Below are 16,763 nucleotides of genomic sequence, written 5' to 3'. Positions count from 1 at the left end.
AAGGAAGTTTTCCTCGCCACTGGCCTCGAGTTCGCCGGATAGGTGGGCCCATAGCATCCGCCGGATCCGCGAGACTACCGGGAACGCGCTCCGCACAGGCTTTCTACGCGCCTCCGCTAGCGATCTCCTTTGCCGAATAGCTAGCATCGTAAAGATCAGCACGAGTTGGCAGAAGGCACCTTTGTTGCGCTTGTGGTTGGGAGGTGGGCGAATACCAAAGGAGTGGGCTACCATCCGCCACACGGGTTTCACCGCCACGCATTGGAAGAATGCGTGATCCTGCGATTCAACTGCGTGACAGTTCGGGCAACGTGCATCCGGGACTATTCCGAATTCGTGCAGGCGTTGTCTGGTGGGGAGGACAGCCCAGGCCTTTTTCAGAAGGAAATCCTGTGCATCACGGGGGGTGCCACAACGGAGCGAGAGTAATTCGCGCCTCGCGCGCTCAGCTCGTTTTTGCTCAGTGTCGCTCAGCTGCTTCCGCGTTATGGCTTTAATGATGCGCGCTGGCGCGTCCTCATCCACATCGCCTACGGGCACTTCTTGCCTCAACATGCGCCAGGTAGCCGACGCCGTTTTATAGAAGGGCGCGGGCGCCTCAGGAAAGGGCCCGGTGTGGCGGCCTGCATCCAGCCAGTCGTGCTTCACTCCACTCCAGTAGAGGAGTACGTTGCGCCCTAGGTAAGTGCTCGCTCGCGCGAGCATGAGGGCGGTTTTCAGGGCCAGGACTCTGCTCGTGGTCAACACATGTGGTAGGCCGAGACCCCCTTCTGACAGTGCCAGTTGTAGCAAGTTTTGCTTCAATGGTGGCGGCTTCCCGTCCCAGAGGTATGCGTTGATGAGTTTGGTCAACTGGCTTGCTGTTCTCGTGGGCATCACCGCTACTCGGCTCGCATGCGAGGCTAGGGCGCAAATGCTTGTTTTGACGGCTACGGCTTTCTCGTATAGCACCAGGCCTTGTAGGCTAGCGCTCTCTGACACTTGTGCAGCCCTGTCCACGACTCGGGACCACGTTGAGGCCGTAACTCCCTCGCGGGAAAAGTATATACCGAGGACCTTAACAGCAAGGACTACCTCGAAGTTGCCGATCACGTGCGCCGGTAAATGGCCGAATAGGAGGGCTTTACACTTCCTCTCATTTAGCTGTGCACCTGATGCTAGGGCGTATGACGCGAATACCTGGTGAAAGCGCTCGACACTGCTTGGATCTCGCACAAAAAGGGAGATATCGTCAGCCTATGCGAGGACTTTCAGGTCCGCAGTTCCTGTGAGAGGAAGGCCCCGGATGTGCGCGTCGCTTGCCAGGGATGTAAGTAGCGGCTCTGTCGCGAGTACAAAGAGGGTTGGGCCAAGCGCGCACCCCTGCCTGATCCCTCTCGTGTACTGAAAGGTGTCCGTCGTGGAGCCATTTACTACTACGTGGCACCTGAGGTCTGAGTACAGGAGCCTTATCACTTGTACAAAGCTTGCCGGTAGGCCTAACTCTCGCAGGGTTTAGAACAGGTAGGTGTGCCTGACCCTATCGAAAGCCTTGGCCTGTTCAAGTAAAAAAAAAATGCTCCAGTGACTTTTTTTTGAAGCGTACTGGAACACGTCCCTTGTCCTGGTCAGGTTGGTGAACATTGATCTGCCCGGGACTGCGCAAGCCGGGTGTGGAGCAATTAATATCCGGCAGAAAGGTCTTTAGTCGGCTGTTGAAGATTGACGCCACGATCTTGTAGTCTACATTTAACAACGTGATCGGGCGCCAAGAAGCAGGGTCGTTCGGCGGTGCACCTTCTTTAAGAATGAAGACTACGCGCCCCATGCCGAAGGAGGCAGGTTTCGCGTGTCCCTCGAGGACCGTGTTGACTATGGCTAGGAGCGGTTCAGATAGGCTCTCGAAAAAGGTGGCGTAGAAGCCCGCTGTGAGGCCGTCCGCACCGGGAGCTGAGTTTGGTGTCATTGACTGGATAGCGGCCCTCAATTCCGGTAACGTTGCTGCGCCGCACATAGTCGGGCAATCATCCTCTTCCAGACGCTTAAGGAATTTACACAGCTCTGACAGCGACGCTGGCTCCGAGGCGATCATTGTGGTGTCCGGCTCGTGAAAGGCTGTCTCGACGTGGTGCAAGAAGGTCGCCTCGATCTCAACCGGGTCTGTCGCGAGGGTACCATCTGGGCGCTTTACTTCTGCAATACGCACAGAGCCGTTTCCCCTTACTTCGCGCGAGACTACCTCTGGCCGCTCGTTCGAGGTGGCCCAAGTCGCCCGCTTTTCGCCAGTAGCTGCCCGAAGAAGCCGTTCGTACTGCACCTTGAGCGAGGCTAGGTAATCTCGTGTACAGGAGGTGAGGGTGTCAGCACTCTGAATGATACGCATTCTGCGCAGTAACTCATTCATCTGGGACGTCAAGCGCTTTTTTCTTTTACGGCCTTCGTCTTGGAGGAGCACCTTCCAGGCCTGCTTGAGGTCGTCCCAGGTAGTCGGGGTTACGTGGGGGTTGCTCTAATCGAGGCCTCTATGAGCGTCTTGATCTGTGGTGCAGACATCGAATCCTTTAGTAGTGCGGAATCCAGGCACCACGATGCGTCGGCCGGTTTGGGGCCAGGCTTTGCACGGAGGGTTGTTAGCAGTGGCGCGTGATCAGACAGAGTGGCCTGAGGGGGTGGCAATGGGGCCACCTCGCACGCTGTTAGGGATGGAAGTAGGAGCTCCGGTAAGCACGCGCGGTCTAGCCGGCTGGCGGTGACCCTCGACACGCGGGTGGGGCCGAAGTCGTCGTCGTGGAGGCGGACCCATGCGTCTGAAAGTCGGAGGCGTTCGAGAACTTTGATCAGTTCTTTTGCACGGTAGGCTGAGCCTCCGCAACTTGGTCCCCGGACATCCCTCGCAGTGTCGACCACACAGTTAAAGTCTCCAAGGACTACGTGCGGGAGGGGGGCCAGTAGGTACTCGCCAAGCTCCCTGAAAAAGAGGTTCGTCTTCTATCTAGTTACTGGCGCGTACACGTTCACAAACCAGCCTTTCTGCCCATCGATGAAGATGTCAAGCATTAATGTGCGGCCGTCAGCGCCAAACACGCAATGGGCTTTTTGCCTAAACCTCCCGGTGACGAAAACAACACCAACCCCGCATGACCTGGTCCTCGTCAATGAGAAGAAGGCTTCGACGTGACAGAGGCCGCGGAAGCGAGCGACGTCGAGGGGGGATCGGAAATCAGTCTTTTGGACGAACAGCAAGTCGATGCTGTGGGCTTTCGCAAAGGAAACGACCGCGGTTTGTTTCGTCGTGTCGCGGAAACCGCGAACATTCCAAGTGGCGAAACAGATTCGGTCAGCCATCAGTCGCACTATGGTGGAGTGAAAATTAGGGGGTACGTGAGTGTGTGGAAGGGAGGTGTGGGGCAAGGGGAGGCTGCGCATGGGGAAGTGAAACAGGAAGGGGTAAACGGCGGCGCCAGCGCGCACGGGCACTGCCGTCTGTAACGAAGCGAAGGTGTTATCAGATCGGCGCGCTGGCTTTAGGGGGCGGTTCCCCTTTGCCTGCGGCGCTTTGGCCGAGCTTCTGCGTCTTCGCCTTCGGTGGGGAATCGCTGTCGCTCGCCGTCGCTTCTGACCCAATTCGACGTTGTCGCGCCTCTCTGCTTGTGGCTCTCCCTCTCGTTTCTTTCTTGTTCTCCTCTCCCTGGCGTCGGCGCGAGCGCGAACGAGCTCTCTGCTCGCGGCCTGGCACCCGCTGGGACGCGAGTGGGTCAAGTTGGCGGTCTGTGTAGGGCGACGCTTTACCGGAGGGGGGCTCAAAGGAGAAGGGCTGGTTTATTTGAGCACGGTCTTGGTCGTCAGGGAGCGCGTAATACCCGCGGTTCACGATGGGCAATTCGTCCTTGGCGGGGTCATTGGTAGCGTCGTCCAAGTCCTGGGCGCACACTCGGGCCAACACGTTAACGCGTGTTTGGGAGGCGCTTTGGGGGGGCTCACTTCGCTTGAAAGTTTCGGCAAGCACCGGGAAGTTGTGGCCTTCATCTTGGACTGACGGGGGGACGAATGGCATAGACGGGGACGATTTGGCCGAGACGGTTTCGAGGTAGCTCGATTCCGTTTCCGATGACATGGTGGCGGCATCGTCAGTCTTCTCGGGCTTGTTTTCCTCGTTGGCGGATGAATCCACCGCAGTGCTTCCTGTGAGCAAGCTGGCATCCGTTTCGCGGCCTTGGGGGAGGAAGGCCTTGGGGGGGCGCGGGCCGTGGTCCTGGGTACGAGCACTTGTAAGCGAGAGGGGGGCTCGCCTGGCTTCCGCGATGGGGAGTCACTCGGCTGGACCGAGTTCGACGCGAGGTCCGATACCGAGGGGAACCCAAGAGCGGCTGACGCATAAGAGCGCCTCCTAAAACATTCTTTCGTTCCTTGGTGACCCCCACAACGCTTACACTCGGCTGAACAGCCCTCAGTTTCATGACCGAAAGTTCCGCATCGTTTGCAGTATGGTGCGGAGCATGCGGTCGCCATGTGGCCCACCTCACTGCATCGTGCGCACACCCACCTCATGCCTCTATATTCGAACATGACCCGGTGCCCCGCAATGGTCGCAAAGTTGGGCACCGGCTTACTCATTTCGATTTTTACGACTCTGACGCCGTTGAACTTATTTTGGCGGGTGGCCACAGTAGCAAACGATATGCCCCGCACCTTACCGTACTGTGCTAGGGCGTTGCCAAGTATCTCGTCAGACAGGTAGGCGGGGTATCGGTAGACGTTGACGTACGTGACCGGCGGCCCGACGGCCTCAACCGGTACGCTTACTCCATTACCCTTGACACCTTCCGCCACCATTAACTTTGTTGCCTGGCTGGCGTTACGTGTACAGACGAGAACCTTGACCCCGCCCATATGCTGCATAACAAGAACACTATCATCACCAGCTTCTAATTCAATAGCGTCTATAGGATCATCAAGGGATACGTCGCCGTCCGGCGCTGTGAAGAGGAAGCAGTTCTCCCGCACTGGTAGGTCGGTGGTGGCCGCCATTCTGGAGGGGCTGTCGCCAGCAGAAGGGGGCGGGACTTGTAGAAAACTAGTAGCGCGCAGTCGAGCTGCACTCTGGTAAATCTGCGGCTAAGTCTGGGGAGACGCCGATCGGGATCAGGTGGAATCGGATGGGCTGCAGGCGGGCTCCGGGGAGGTAGCGTGGACCGGCAACCGTGCTCCTCCTGGCATAAGGGTGGAGGCTCCGGGCTGGAAGACCCGAGACCCAGAGGTGGCAGTCGCTCGCACGAGGTGGCGAAGCCGGCAGAACCTGGTCTGACCGTGAAATCCAAAAGCCGAGAAGCGATTGCCACGGCACAGATAGCAGTGACCGGAGCGTTGGCCGTCGATCAACTACTCACAAGCGCCGAAGTGCGTCAGCATTTATACTCTTGCCATCAAATGTTCTAGCGTTACTGCTGTCGGTGGCGTAGGTTCCAGAATAATCTGTACAGTTCGCAGAGTAGGCGTGATCTTATCGAAATGATCTCTTACAGTCCCGAAGCTTCTCGAAAACTGCAGGCGCAGTTTGCGCTGAGAATTGTGTAGTGTTTTGGGACGATAACAAAACTTGGCAAATAGAACGCGGCAATATGCGAAAAGAGCACAAAAGAAAAGCTGATAGCAGTAACGTTCACTCGGCAATTGATAATAATAAAATACATAGTTTCACCAAAACTTCATCTTCATGATTCTGCAAGGCTGTCAGATGCTGAAACAGAAAGCCCTGCTAGACCTTGAAGATGCGTTGAAATAATGACTACATGCAGGGGTAATGACGGTGCAAGGTCGATCGTAGTTGTAGTGCTAGCTATGTAATTCAATAATAAAGCAGTAAACATATACATATATTCGTCCGACGACTTATAGAGCAGTAGGGTTCTAGACAAGTTATAGCGCAGTCCAATTGCCTATATATTTGTAATTATATATTTGGAAAGTCAATTTTAGGTGCTGCTTGACACGTGAAAAATATCCTAATGAAAGTTATTTAGTTTACGTGATGCCATCCTGAAGTGCACTTGGGTGCACAATAATGGCGTGTTCGGCCAGACGTGAGGGCTGACCTCACGTCACACCAAGTGTCACCATTTAAGCGCACTGTAGTCGACGATCGCCGCAAGCTCACGGTATGCATGCAACTACTACACTTACGCAAAACACGCTTATTCATCTTGTAGCACGTGGTTCGCTCTTACCCTGCATTCTCCAATTACGCTCATCTCATGCAATGATAGGGCCGCCTAACAGCGTAGACACGACGCGCATTGTGTTTCTCTGTACTCGGACTATGACGTGCAATACTCTACCATGTCACGAGCAGGCGACCTCGGCTGAAGTTCGACTTTCTTTCAGTGACGGCTCTCCTGGCTGTCACGCAACTATTTGTGATTTTTTTCACCGTTATCTACAACAGCTACCTCAAGCACGTATGACCACAAAGATTCGTTCAGCCACACATCATGGGCGTAGCTAATTGTGATGGAGATATGTATCTCTGAGCATCACTGTGGGTGCATTCATGTTTTCAAACATGAGAGAGATTGCGCAATGTTTCTCATGTCAATGTGCGGAAAAAAGTCAACTACTTCGGGAAGGACAAGTTTCTGTTTCTTGTCATATCGACTTCAATGACGGAGGCATCAATGCTGTTTTTCATTGCAATGCTCTTGTTTGAGCACTTGATTTGATCGTTGGGGTAGGATTGCTTACAATTTTTTCAAACAAAATTAAATAGGGTATATAATAATATAGCAGGAAATATTTCAAAAGTTTAAGGTTCGAGAATTCGGACCTTTACTGTTTAATATATATAGGTACACGTGGCCAATTTTACATGATTACTCAGAATGCCTAGCGCATATGGTTTATCTTTGAGAAACACATTGTCATGTAACGATGCTTCGGTGGGAATTCAGGCAGGATTCTTAAAGCTATCGAGAGGAAAAATACTTAGCCAGCTTTTCATAGTGGCTTCAATTCTGTATAGGGCTGCAGCCTAAAATAATTTTTAATAAATAAGCTTAAGCTTTTCGTACTGAGAGTTATCACTTTTTAAAGCTACCTTTGCACTTGCTGAAATGAAATATTTTCTTGTACTAGTGATTATAGCTCGAATGAGTGTAGTCCAAACTATGGGTAAGTAAAAATGTGAAAACTTTATTGTTTCACTTTACCCTTCAGAGTTAAACTGAGACACAAATTGCATTGTTTGACTTGGTATAAAAACACTTGCCAGAAATGAATCACCTCCAGCAGGTTTTGGTAAGGCACTGGGAATATTCCAAAGAATTAAAAACAGCCAAAAAACAATTCAAAAATACTTCAACAAACCGCTTCAAGAATTGATGTTTAGTTCCCAAAAAGTCTTGATCAAGAAGCATTTTTTGTAGTTAGAGTTTTGTAGAAAAGTAGAATTCAATAGGCAAGTTCTATCTCCTACGACACTGAATGTATTAGAGATATCTACCAGTTAAACTTAAAGAGAAGAACTGATCTTACTTAGACTAATAAAGAAATAACAAATAGTAGGCTATAGGTGGTATCATGCAGTAGAAAAAATTACACAGTGAACTATAATTCAACTAAACATGTGCTGTTTTATATACTATAGCTTCTCATTGTATAGCTTTATAACTCAACTTTAAAACTTCTTATTAGTCACTTTATTAGACGAAAATTCCACTACCAATGAAGTTTTTTTAAGAAGTTGATCGTAGCATTTTGCAGTGCTTGATCCGAGGGCTTGTTTTATTAGGCGGTAAAAAAAGATCATTTTGAAGAGTCGAATACATTATAAATATATAGTCATAATGAAATAATTGGAAGCGCAAACCAGCAGGACACAAGAGAAGCGACAAACAAGCTTAGACTGAAACCAAGTTTATTAAGAGAAAAAATTATATACAAGAAAGATAAGAAAAGAAATAACTGGAGAGAAGGTCCACCATGATCAGGTGTCGTCTAGAAACAAGATTTCACATTCTAACAGTGATACAGATGGTTAACTAACACGACTATCAATGATCTTGTTAATAAAAAGGCTTCCGCAATCTCTCTAGTTTTCGTGTCATGATGGCTGTATAAGGCTAATGTGCGCGAAATTTCAGGTACGCAGCCACTTTTTGCAATGGGCGGACAAATGTAAACCCGGGGCTGAATTCAGTCCATTGTAGTGTTCTCGCAGGCGAACATTCAAGCAACGCCTTGTCTGCTCAATGTATAACCTGCCGCAAGAGAGTGGAATACAATGAAGGACATTAGATCATCAATTTGGTGAAAGAATTGATAAGCTTGACACCACAACCTTTCTTCACAAGACTTGCCTTCATTCTGCTTTGTCATTATTTACGAGGCTGCTTAGTGCCATTTGCAAAGCCCTACCAAAATAACTTAAGAATATGTTCCGCAGGACCGGTGCTACACGAAAGCCGATACAAATGCCAGGCTTTTGCATGTAATACTTATCGCCCCATAATACAAGAGTACAATTCACGTAAAAAAGAGTATCTCCATGAAGCTCTCAACCGACATCTTACATTTGTTTATGAATGGAATTTCGTCATTTTCCTGCGTGATGCATTTTTTTACACACTTCATGAGTTCGGCGTGAGGAACCGAGTAAAACAGATCGACAACGTCGATACTAAAACCACTGCTTTTAGACAGTTTTTTGGATGCTAAGAAGACGTTGTGTTTTCCGCAAGTGGAAAACTGCAGCAAATGTGTTTTAGAATTGACTTACAAAGGAGAATGAACGCAGGTCTTGTGAAGAAAGGCTGTGGTGTCAAACATATGAATTTTTTCACGAATTGTCGATATAATAACGTTCATTTTATTCCAATGTCTTGCGGCAGGTTATACACTGGGCAGGTTATACACTGGGCATTGGGCATTGGGCGCTGCTTGAATGTTTGCCTGCGAGAACACTACAATTCGCTGAATTCAGCCCCGGGTTCACATTTGTCCGCCCATTGCAAAAAGTTTGGCTGCATACCTACATTTTCGCGCACATTCGTCCTATCTATATATTTATTTGTAAAACCCTCAGGGTACATTTTGTACATTATAGAGGGGCGGGGCGGAAATACAAATGAACAACAAAATAACTACAGGATTATGTAAACACACTTAACATGAAGATAAATATAATGATGAAGTTTTGCACGCAAGGAGTACACTTTGTTAAAGAAACCACTGAGCTAGAACCACAAAGATTACAATAAACAGTTTATAACACTTACGCGATTAGTACAGTTCACGATTTTGAGTTTATTAGTGCATTCCTAAATGGAGTGAGTCGGTGAAGCTTACGAATGATGCAGGTAGGTTACTCAAGTCTATTGACGTCTTAGGAAGGAATGACTGTGAACATGCTAAGGTTTTGTGATGAGGTACGCTGACCTTGTACATGTGATCATGGCGAGTAGAATGATACAATGCCGGGTGAACCTAAAGTAAGCGAAGTACAGGATTGTGGTGATGGATCTTACGAAATAATAAGATCCACCTGTTTTTTTTTACGAATAGTGAGTAATGGAATATGGAGTGTACTTCTCATTAATGAAACACTAGCAGAGCGATGATAATTATTTAGGATGAAACGAACAGTGCGACTTTGTGCCAATTCTATTTCGTTAATTAATGTGACTTGACGTGAATCCCAGATGGACGAGGCGTATTCCAGTTTGGGGCGGACGTAGCTTATTTATAGCAGTCGTTTTAATTTTACAGGTGCAAATAAAAAGTTTCTTTTCAAATATCCTAATGAGCGGTTAGCTTTTGGTGTTGTGCATTGTATGTGGTGCTTCCAAAAGAGGTCGTTGGTAATATGATTGTCAAGATAACGGTAGGTGCTAAGAGATTGAAGGGGGCCGTTATTCAGTGCATAGGCCGGGCAGATCGCGTTAGAACGAGAAATGCGCATCGATTTACGTTTGTTAATGTTGAGTTCCATGCACCATGTGAGGCACCACTTATGTTATTCAAGTTGAATTGAAGGGTTGCTACGTCAGAGGCATTTGTAATTTCGCGATATACATTGCAGTCATCCGCGATTAAGCAATCTTTTGAGAAAATGTTGTCGGTCATATCATTAACGTATAATAAAAATAAAAGAGGACCGAGGACGGACTCTTGAGGAACACCTGATTCGAGTGGAGCCGAATCAGATGAGAAGTCATTCGCAACCACAAATTGAGAACGGGAAAAAAGAAAACTTTCTTTCCATCCAAGTACTCCCGGGTCAATGTTTAGTGCACGTAGTTTGTGTAGAAGCAATACACGTTTAACCCTGTCAAATGCTTTGGTGAAGTTCAAAAAAATACAGTCTGTAAAAAAGCTGTTATCAAGATACACATGCAAGTCATTAGTAAAAGTTGCCAGTTGAGTCTCAAAGGAAAGGAGTTTGCGAAAGCCGTGTTGACATCTAGACAAAAAGTTGTTTTCTTCCAGAAACGTAACAAGATTAGATAATAATATGTGTTCCATTATTTTGCATGGTATCGAAGTTAACGATATGGGCCTGTGATTAGATGAGTCATGAGTATCACCACATTTCAGAATCGGAATAATTTTCCCTGTTTTCCAGTCGGAAGGTAAAGATGAAGACTTATACGATTGTGAAAAAATGCTCTCTAATATAACTGAGGAGTATTCTCTGGTATTTTTCAGAAGTTTCGCCGTGACTTCATCGATTCCATATGAAGACGTAAGCTTGAGGCTGTCTATTATTTTTGCTATGCCTGTGGAGTGAAAAATTATCGGATGCATGGGTAAGAAGTTGCAGTGCGGTAGCCATGGTAGTAGTACATCATGTCTTGCAGGTTAGAAAGCCTTTACAAACGCATTGTTTAGAGTAGTAGCGCAGTGGTACTGGGGAATGGGATGACCGACAGATGAACTAAGTGATATGATTTTCGATTTGGTAGGTTTTATTCCATTCCAAAAAGTTTTCGGGTTTTCGATAAGCATGGTCAGAAGGGTGGTGTTAAAAAATGAAAATTTTGTATTTATTACAGCAAATGTTTAGGTCGAGGGAGCTTCTTTGCGAGCCGTACATGCAGCCTTGCTTTGTACCCACTTAGCTGTGTGAAAGAGACGTTTTTTTTTGGTTAGACAGTCGTTTTAAGGATTTAGTATACCGTGGCAGATTGTTGTTCGAGAGATCACGCCTCGTTGGAATGAACCAGTTAACAAGATCATGAATTTTTTCTTTAAACATATTCACTTAGCATCCAATGAGCGTTTAGCGGTATTAGAAAGGAAATTATCGAGGAAGGCACCAAGTTCATGGTTGATAGCAGTAAAATTGGCTTTTTGTAGTCTCGAATGGTTTTCAGACTGTAATGAGACCGGAAAATTGGAAGGATAATGGTAAAATGCAATACGTCATGATCACTCAGACCCGGCGAGTGTGAAACCGGGGATATCATATCTGTTGATGACGTTAGAATGAGATCTAAAAGGGATGATGTGGTGTTCGTTACACATGTAGGCGAAGTAACAACTTGAACTATGCTAAAGTCTTCGCATATGTCGAATAAACGTTTTGATTTTGTGGAAGTTGGATTTATTGAAGGACAAGTGCCTGACCACAAAATATTCCGTAAATAAAAGTCTCCCAATAGTATAATAGGTGCACTGGAGAAACGAGTACCTATTTGACACAAACAATCGTGCATGCTGTCACAAAAAGTGGAGGCAGATCATGGTGCTCGGTAACAATAACCAATCAGAACCTGTTTATAATTCACAGTAACATAGCACCATACACATTCCATGTCGCATGCTCTAACCACAGGAAAACAGTCTTAGCATTCATTGACAGCAATTAATACACCACCACCTAGTTCCTTAGGACGATCGGCACGGTAAACATTATACTTTTTATTGCACTGGAATAACTCAGAGTTTGTAACTTGACTCGTCAACCAAGTCTTGGTTAGTGCAATTATTCTGCATCACAGTCAATTATTAGGCCGCATAGAAGATCTTTTTTATGTAAGACACTACATAAGTTAGTAAAAAAAAACGGTACGCTGGATGTTATTGGTTCAGCGTCCCTCTCTTTCACTTTATCCTATGTGAGTGCTGTTAAAAAATTGCGCCGGGGCCTTAAGACTCGAGCAGACGCTGTGGTATTATTCATGGTGCTCGATGGAATCATTTCATAAACCTTTTGCTCATTAGCATCGTAGCTATAGCTCTTTCCATCAACTAATGGCTTTTTGTATCTTAACTTGTATGGCCGATTCAGATTTTTCCGTATTCTGCTAGGGTTTTTCTGGCGTTGCGTGTAGCGGCAGAGAAATTTTCACTAACCGAGATTTTGCTTTATTTTAGCCGTGTAAGCTTGGATAAGATTTCTTCTTTAGTTTTATGGGCACTAAAATTAACAATTAGAAGACGTGATTTTTCTTCAGAAAACCGACCGATGCGATGCGCCCACGATATGTTTTCACTAGGAACGCTCATGTTTAGAGTGCTTTTTATACAAACATCATGACACGAAAACTAGACAGATTGCGGAAGCCTTTTTTTATTAAAAAGAATATTGATAGTTGTGTTTGTTCACCGTCTCTTTTAGTGTTAGATTGTGAAATCTCGTTTCTGGACGACACTTGATCATGGTGGAACCTTCTCTCTAGTTTTTTAGATGCGGAGCATCTGATACTCGAGGCTTGTAGTGCGACGCCGTCCGCAAGCTTCCTCCTCCTCCTTCCACCATCTGTGCATCCTTTCCTTCTCTACACACCGCGCGCGCTTCACTCCTCCACCATCTGTGCACCCTTCCTCCTCTACACACCGCGTGCGCTTCTCCTCTTCACGAACATTCGCTAGGTGTATAATGTAGCGCGCATGCGCCGTCACGCTTCGAGAACATCGGCAGCTGACGCGCGCGCATGCGCCGTCACGCTTCGAGAACATCGGCAGCTGACGCGCGCGCATGCGCCGTTGCGCTTCTCCCCCTTCTCGAACATTCGACAGCTGACGCGCGCATGCACCGTCACCCACCATCTGTGCCGCGCGCGCTTCTCCCCTTCGAGAACATTCTACAATTCTCCTGATTCTCCAGTGGACGCGCATGCGCCGTCGCGCTTTGAGAACATTCAACAGCTGACAGTGCATGCGCCGTCGCACTGCATATATACTCAAGGTTGGCGCTCGCTCGCTCAGTTGCCGCTCGTCGGTTGGTTTGTACGGCGCATCGACGTCCAAGGTCGCGGTGAAATGAATGCCAACGAATCCACAAACACAATGATCGACGTCCCTTCGACCAGCGCCGCCCTTTCGCATACGTGTGTACGTGTTCACTCATTTAACACCCCCTCCTACAACCACGTTAACCAATTTAGCCATCGACCCAAGTAAGTCGCAATTTAACACCCCATTTCACAACCACGTTAACCAATTTAGCCATCGACCCAAGTAAGTCGCACTTTAACAGCCCGTTAGCCAATTATATGCTCCGCATCCTCCTCAGTGTTCCCCCGAGGGAAGCTGCGGGCAATTTTTTTTTCTCTTTCTCATCATTCTGGAATATAATTTCTTCTCTGAATAAACTGAGTTTCAGTCTGCGCTTCTTTGTTTCTTCTCTTGGGTCCCGTTGGTTCGCGCTTCTAATTATTTCATTATAAATTTGTACCATCCAGCCCACCTGTCGACCTTTCTGCAATAAATATATAGGGTGAATCCTGCTGAACAGCTTATACTTTTAAAAACTTGGACCACATACTCATCTCTGTACCTGCTTTAAATGAAGCTATTTAAAATTGTTCCATAGAAAAGCAAAGGATGCAAAGGCTTTCCCAATAAAATCCAAAAGATCCAAGAAACCAGGTAATTTAAAATAGTTGTGCCTGTCATGTCTTCTTCGCACAAGTTTACTTGCTACGACTACGGGATCCTAACCTGGATTTGGTTAAAGCTCGATGTTGCAATGCAGTTCATGATACTTCCTGTCTACTGAAGAAACTTCTATTTTGTAGACAATTGTTTTAGAGGCGTGTGGCATTGTAATCAACTACAATTCTCTAGAAAATCAAAGTACCAAGGCTGTTTCAGTGAAAATTGCCGAAAGGAGGCTTAATACTATATCAACCTCATTAGGGATTTCTGCCTCTTACGTGCCTCTTACGACATGCATAACTTGAAGTCTATGCATCGCCTGCATGACTAGTAGTACGCTTCTGAAAAAAGAGCAGCGCGAATAGACATAACTGCATTAGATGCTAGAGAACTGAATAAAACCAACGTAGGGAGCCGTGACCCAACAAATGTAATAACAAACAAGATGCCTCAGCTACCTTGAACCAGAATTTTACACTATGGTGACGCACGCAAAGACGACACAAATAAATAAACGTAGCTGATTGTTGCCTAGAATGAGTCAGACTATTTTTGTTGTGTTCTGATTAGTCGCTTAACAAGGTTACTTTTAGAACAAACTTTTTAAGCAACAAAAATAGGCCAGCAATTTCAGTGAGAAAGTTGTTCTCCTTTTGAAAAACGTCAAATTATCTGCTGCGAACCTTATAACTCTTGATTTTCAAGTTCTTTCTGGAGACTTCAATGCCCGCGAAATACAAAAGAATGATTTATTGATTGAATAAATGATTGATTGGTTGACTGATTGATATGTGTGGTTTAACGTCCCAAAACCACCATACGATAATGAGAGAAGCCGTAGTGGAGGGCTCCAGAAATTACAACAGCTGGGGTTCTTTAACGTACAACTAAAATACGAAAGAATACCATGTCACAAACCTGCCTACACACCAGTACGCACGATAGTTCTAGTGCTCCCTAACATTCCGCGTCTCAGCGATCATAGCGTTTGCTCGATTGTACTGCATCGACAGAGCTGTAACGATAGTGGTGGCTTTGCGATTAACATGTTATGCTATCGGCCACATCACTGATAACCGCTGTGACTGCTTATTATTGTCATAAACCGGTCAAAAGAAACGTATTGTCCGTAAGCGGAATGTTGGCGAGCACGAGATTTAAGATGCGCCTATAAGGGCATCAGTGGATGTTTCCCGTGGTGCTTTTCGTGTGTCTTGGGAATTCCTAGTTAGCAGGAAACACCAATATACAGCTTATATTAGGTTCGAAAAAGTATATTCAGACGTTTTGCCGACCAATCTACCATTTTTTGTAGTGTTGCAGCCATCTGAGTTCCTTGAAAAATTACTCGAGAAAAGGGCCTAATTCAAAATATCGCTAAGGTGGCTTGGGAACCTTGCACACTAAGGTCTCAGTAGTTGTGGAACCCAAGCATTCTGTATGGCAATAAATAATTCTGCCACAGAAGCCCGTGAGGTTACGGAACTTTAGCGAACAAGGCGCTATGAGAGGGTAATGTTGGTCAAACCTCAATTATAGTTGAAGTGCTTCCCACGTAAGTATGTGAAAACTCGTATGTTTTCCAGTGATGCAGGTGTCTATTTGTGTTATCATATAGTAACTAGGTGAAATCCACTGAAGTTTGCTTACGTAGCACTACCCAAGGCTACCATCCTCGCTAAGACAAATGCTACATTTAAGCTCGGCAATTCTGGTGATGATAATACCCATGACGCTCATGAAATCGTTGCACCAGTGTAAATGACTGGTTATATACAATATGCACGACGATTCCTTATACATATTTGTGAATACAACCTTTTTGCACATATACCTCGATTCATATTTAAGGACTCAATAAATATACACCAGAGTTCCTTTCAAATGCTTCGCCTGCCTTCGATCCTCATGGCACAATGCCGCCGTCAATTCTTCCCTATTACCGGCACAGGTTTTTTATCTTTTGTTGTATTGAGACGACCGGGATGGTGCGTTTAAGAGTGAAACATTGATATTGTTCGTAAAATGACACTCCAAGAAAAGTGCCCTAGGTATACATGCCTGTTGGGGACCAGAAAAGGCGCCGGTAGCCTCCTGAAAAAATATAGCAAGAAAATCATCAACAAAATATATACGCAATTGCACAGTGACGACTAACTGTTCGATTCTGCAAAGTTATTCTCAAAGCTTTAAGTTTACTTCTACTGTTACTGGTTCTGTAGAAACCGCACCACTTGTGGTATAGATCGCTCCGTTTCCACAACAGATGTAATGAAGCAGTAAACCGTTTCAGTGGAGAGAAAAGAGGTACATTCAATACTAAGGGCCACAGCGTCTTTTAGAGGCAATTTATAGTACTGCGCATGGAGACGAAATTTATAAAATATTGTGAGCCGTGCCTGAACAAACTAGTGTTTTACTTCTTTACAAAAGTTCGGTGCTGTATTTTCATATCCTTACAAGTTAACATTTATTTTGGCGGCTATCATGCAAGCGATTTGATATGCCTGGTAAGTGGGCTCCTTAGTTCTCTCTCTAAGTAGACGTTTTCTTTCAAAGGACCCCATAACAGCCTCTAAAATTACCAAACGAGTCCACATTATTTTTGCCTGGCATTTTCAGTATTTACAGCTGGATTCGTAACGCCAGGTGTTTGCTCCGGGACGTCATGAGCAAAGAAGCTCTGAATTAGTCGATACACGAGAGATATCTGTTGTGAATCCTCCCCTACTCGGCTTCAATACGCAGTCGCATGCTTCTGCAGCTTGTCTTGCATGACTATTGTGCTCGATGAACGGTTTTCTGCTGATTGATTGATATGTGGGGTATAACGTCCCAAAACGACCATATGAATATGAGAGACGCCATAGTGTAGGGCTCCGGAAATTTCGACCCCATTGCGTTCTTTA

At 46.4% G+C, this 16,763-nt stretch overlaps 1 protein-coding gene across 1 annotated transcript in view; it reads right to left on the bottom strand.

The window, feature by feature from the left end:
* Positions 1 to 15,944, bottom strand: part of LOC142765968 (uncharacterized) — a 150,328-nt gene extending 134,384 nt beyond the window's left edge. Inside the window, exon 1 of the mRNA XM_075867776.1 lies at positions 15,916 to 15,944. The gene's annotated coding sequence lies outside the window, so the exon portion shown is untranslated. The remainder of the gene's footprint in view (positions 1 to 15,915) is intronic.
* Between the last annotated feature and the right edge of the window lie 819 nt (positions 15,945 to 16,763).

The sequence above is a fragment of the Rhipicephalus microplus genome, chromosome 6 (assembly GCF_043290135.1).
Source record: "Rhipicephalus microplus isolate Deutch F79 chromosome 6, USDA_Rmic, whole genome shotgun sequence".
NCBI lineage: Eukaryota > Metazoa > Arthropoda > Arachnida > Ixodida > Ixodidae > Rhipicephalus > Rhipicephalus microplus.
This window is presented reverse-complemented; position numbering and strand designations above follow the sequence as displayed.